The 5197-nt window shown below is 34.2% G+C and overlaps 1 non-coding gene and 1 pseudogene across 1 annotated transcript; both read left to right on the plus strand.

Annotated features, from left to right (window-relative positions):
- Window positions 1-57: 57 nt before the first annotated feature.
- LOC112471903 lies at window positions 58-176 on the plus strand. Its single transcript, XR_003043449.1, has one exon. It is a non-coding gene; the product is annotated as a 5S ribosomal RNA (ribosomal RNA).
- A 3563-nt stretch (window positions 177-3739) lies between these two features.
- On the plus strand, window positions 3740-3858 carry LOC112471898 (annotated as a pseudogene).
- Window positions 3859-5197: the final 1339 nt, after the last annotated feature.

Below are 5197 nucleotides of genomic sequence, written 5' to 3' on the forward strand. Positions count from 1 at the left end.
TTATGAACCATTGCACAGCACAGTCATGGGTCCTGGTGAAAATATATAAAATAAATGGTCTAGGGCCATGCTACCTTGAAAGTGCCTGATCTCGTCTGATCTCGGAAGTTAAGCAGGGTCGGGCCTGGTTAGTACTTGGATGGGAGACCACCTAGGAAGACCGGGTGCTGTAGGCGTTAAAAAAAAAACAATGCCCTCTTTAATGAGATATAATTCACATACTATACAATTCACCCATTTAGAATGTATAATAATTCAATGCTTTTTGATATATCCATAGTTGTGCAAACATTATCACAATCAACTTTAAAATGTTTTCATTACCCCCAAAGAAACCCTGTACCCTTTTGCTGTCACCCCATCCCTAGGCAACCACTAATCTACTTTCCGTCTCTATAGATTTGCCTATTCTTAAGATTTTATATAAATGGGAACATACAATATGTGGCCTTCTGCAACTGACTTCTTTCACTCAGCATAGTGTTTTCAATGTTCATCCATGTTGCAGCAAGTATCAGTACATCATTCTTTTTTTAAAATGTAGACTTTATTTTTGGGGGTGGTTTTAGATTTACACAAAACTGGGTGGACCCCTACATGCTGCCTACAAGAGACTCACTTCAGATTAAAAGACACACACAGACTAAAAGTTAGGGGATGGAAAAAGATATTGCCTTGATGGACCTAGAAAGTATTTAAGTCAAACAGAGAAAGATAAATACCATAAGATTTCACTTATATGTGGAATCTAAGGAATAAAAAGAACAAACTAATCAAAAACAGACTCACAAATATAGTGGACAATTTGGTGATGGACAGAGGGAAGGGGGTTTGGGGGCCTGGGAGAATAGGGTGAAGGGTTAAAGAAGTACAAATTAGTAGTTGATGGATGGTCACGAGGATGGGGAGCATGACAGAGGGAATGCAGTTAGCATTAATATGATGGCTAGGTAGAAGGTCAGGGGAGGGAGGGAGCAATTGGGGGATTGTTTTATGAACTATATAGATATCTAACCAATGTACTATACACTTGAAACTAATTTAAAAAAACTGTGTGGAAAGTACAGAGAGTTCTCATATACCCACTTACCTAACCCATTTTTTCCTATTATTTATATCTTATATTAATGTGGTACATTTGTTACAATTGATGAGCCATTATTATTTTTTCTTCTCTCCCTAGCTTTATTGATATATAATTGACCGATACATTATTATTAACGAAAGTCCATAGACTACATTCGGGTTCAACTCTTTGTGTTGTACATTCTATGGGTTTTGACAAATGAATGATGTCATATCCACCATTACAATATCATACAGAGTAGTTTCACTGCCCTAAAGATCCCTTGTATTCCAGTTCACCCCGTTTCCCTCTCCCTGAACCCTGGGTAACCACTGCTCTGTTTACTGTCTCCATACTTTTGCCTTTTCCAAAACGTCATATAGTTGGAACCATACATTATGTAGTCTTTTCAGATTGGCTTCCTTCACTTAATATGCATTTATAGTTCCTCCATGTCTTTTCATAGCTTGATAGCTCACTTCATTTTAGCCCTGAGTAATATTCAATTGTCTGGACGTACCACACTTTGTTTATTCACTCACATACTGAAGGACACTTTGGTTGCTTCCGAGTTTTGACAAATATGACTAAAGTTGCTATAAACATTCGTGTACAAGTTTTCGTGTGGACATAATTTTTACATTCATTTGAGTAAATATCAAGGAACATGATTGCTGATCATATGATAAAATATGTTTAGTTTTGTAAGAAGCTGCCTGTCTTCCAAAGTGGTTGTACCATTTTGCGTTCCCATCAACAATAAATGAGAGAGTTCCTATTATTCTACCTCCTTGCCAACATTTTATGTTTTCAGTGTTTTTGGATTTTAGCCTTCGAATAGGTATGTAGTGGTATCTAATTTTAATTTGCAATTCCTTAATGGCATAGATGTTGAACATCTTTTCATATGCTTATTTGCCATCTGTGTATCTTTCGTGAGGTGTCCATTAAAATCTTTTGCCCATTTTTAAATTGGCTTGTTTGTTTATTGTTGAATTTTAAGAGTTCTTTGTATATTTTGGATATCAGTATTTTATCAGATATGTTTTGCAAATATTTTCACACATTCATTCTTTTAACAGAGTCTTCAACAAAGCAGATGTTTTTAATTTTAATGAAGCCCAACGTATTGATTTTTTCTTTCATGGATTGTGTTTTTGGTGGTGTTTCTAGTCATTGCCAAACCCAAGATCACCTAGATTTTCCCCTATGTTATCTTTTAGGAATTTTGTAGTTTTACATTTTACACTTAGGCTTATGATCCTTTCTGTGTTAATTTTTGTGAAGGGCATAGATCTGTGTCTTGATTAATGTTTATGCATGTGGGTGGCCAGTTGTTCTAGTACCATTTGTTGAAAAGACTATTCTTTTTTCATTGAATTAATTGCTTTTGCTCCTTTGTCAAATATCAATTGACTCTATACGCGTGGATCTATTTCTATACTCTCTATTTTGTTCCATTGATCTGTTTATCTATTCCTTCTCCAATATCACACTATTTTGATTACTGTAGCTTTATAGTAAATTTCAAAATTGAGTAGTGTCAGTCCTCAGACTTTATTTTTCTCCTTCAATATGGTGTTGATTATTTTGAGTATTTTGCATTTACAGATAAACAGTTTGATGATATATACAAAATAACTTGGTAGGATTTTTATTGGGATTGTATTGAATCTACAGATTACGTTGAGAAGAACTGACATCTTGACAATATTGAGTCTTCCTGTCCATGTGAATGTAATATGTCTCCATTTATTTTCTTTGATCCTTTATTAGAGTCTTATAGTTTTCCCTATATAGCTCTTATACATATTTTGTTAGATTTATACCTAAGTATTTCGTTTTTTGCTGCTAATGTAAATGGTATTATGTTTTTAATTTAAAATTTTAACTTTTCATTGCTGGTATATAGGAAAGTGATTGATTTTGTGTATTAACCTTGTATACAGCAACCTTGCTATAATTATTTACTAGTTTCAGCAGTTTTTTATTGATTCTTTGGAACTTTCTACATAGACGTTTATGTCATCTGTGAACAAAGAAAGTTTTATTTCTTCCTTCCCAATCTGTATACCTTTTATTTTCTATTTTTGTGTTATTGCATTAGCTAGGACTTCCACTACAATGTTGAATATGAATGGTGAGAGCAGCATCCTTACTTTATTCCTGATTTAGCGAGAAAACATCTAGTTTCTCATCATTAAACATGATACTAGTTATAGGCTTTTTGTAGATTTTTTTTTGAGAATTTTAATGAATTTATTTGAGCCAAACTGACGACAATTGCCAGGAAGCAAAATCTCAATGGATCAAGAAAATGTTCTGGAAAATGGCAATTTTGCAGCTTGGTTTGTATGTTAGAATCAAAGGAGGAGATGTAAGGAGGGTTACATGAAATCCATTGGTGGTAGATTAAAGGGGCAGGAGAAAGCAAAGCGGGGAAATCTCTGGGACTGGATAAAAAATTGTAGATGTTCTTTAGCTATGTTTTTTTTCGTTTGTTTAATTAGGATGTTTTCTTTTCCATAAAAAGAATGGAATCTGGCTGTTTGCGACAGCATGGATGGACCTTGAGGGTATAATGCTATGTGAAATAAGTCAGACAGAGAAAGACAAATACCTTATGTAAAAATAATAATAATATAAATGGAGCCACTTTAAAATGGACACAGAGTCTATGGCCATGCTACCCTGAACAAGCCCGATCCCATCTGATCTCAGAAGCTAAGCAGGGTCGTGCCTGGTTAGTACTTGGATGGGAGACCACCTAGGAAGATCAGGTGCTATACGCGTAAAAAAATTAAAAAATAAGGGATTGTAAGCTGACAAGGTCCTTGAAATCTGTGAGACCAACCAAGGGTTGCCTCGCTAAAAAAAAAAAAAAATTAAAATGGACACAGAGCTGCCACCCCAGAGGAGCTGCCTTGCATGCTTTATGCTTCAAACCTTTGGAATGTTAAAAACTGGGCAAAATAACCTTTAGACTGGGCCTAAAGCAGCATTTATTCCAAAAAACTGTTTGTGTAGATAACAAGAAAGCAGATATTATGACTACTGGACTAAAAATTTAAAACATTCTTTAGAATTAACGTTATTATGTTAGCTTACCTGCACCTATGAAAATTCCTTCCTTCTATAGATATAATTGTTACTCTCCCCTTCCTCATAAATACTCCTTGCCTTTTCCTTTTAATCAGAACATTATTTGGGTTTCTGCCTGAATCAGGGCTTCTCGAATAACTATTCTTTTGGATCTCAAATAAATGCTTATTACCTCTCACTTTGGCCTTTTTAGTTTTAGGTTAAACTATATGATTTCACTCATATGTGGACTCTAAACACACAACCATATAAGCAAACAAAACAAACCAAAAACAAACTCATAGACACAGAGAACAGATAGGTAGTTACCAGAGGGGAAGGAGGTTGGGGGGTGGGTGAATACGGGGGCGGAAGTCAATTGTATGGTGATAAATAATAGCTAGATTCTGGGTTTGATCACTTTGTAGTATATACAGATGTCGAGGTATAATGTTGTACACCTGGAACATGTAATAATAATTTTATTTAGACAATTTCAGACTTACAAAAATGTTCCAAGAATAGTACAAAGAACTGATATATAATATACTCTTCACCCAGATTCCTTAAATGTTAACATTTTACCACATTTATTTATCCTATTCATTTCTTCCTCTGTCTCATATATATCTTTTTTCTCCTGAACAAATTCATAGTCAGTTGCAGACATACTTTTTACCCCTAAATACTTCAATGTATATTTCCTAAAACAAGGAATTATCTTACACAAACACAGAACAATTATCAAAATCACATTGATACAATACTATTATAAATATAATTTACAGAAATTATTCATAACTCATCAGTTTCCTTAACAATGCCCTTTATAGCAAAAGAAAACTCTGAATCATGTGCATTCAGTTATCACATCTTTTTAGTCTCCTTTAATAGGGAAGAGTTCCTTAGTCTTTCTTGTGTGTGTCTTCTGACACTGACATTTTTATTTAAAAAGTGCAGGCTAGTTATTTTTAGACTATCCCTCAGTTTGATTTTGTCTAATGTATCCTCATGATTAGATTCAAGTTATGCATTTTGGTAGGAATATTT

Source organism: Pteropus alecto, unplaced genomic scaffold (genome assembly GCF_000325575.1).
Source record: "Pteropus alecto unplaced genomic scaffold, ASM32557v1 scaffold159, whole genome shotgun sequence".
NCBI classification, from domain to species: domain Eukaryota; kingdom Metazoa; phylum Chordata; class Mammalia; order Chiroptera; family Pteropodidae; genus Pteropus; species Pteropus alecto.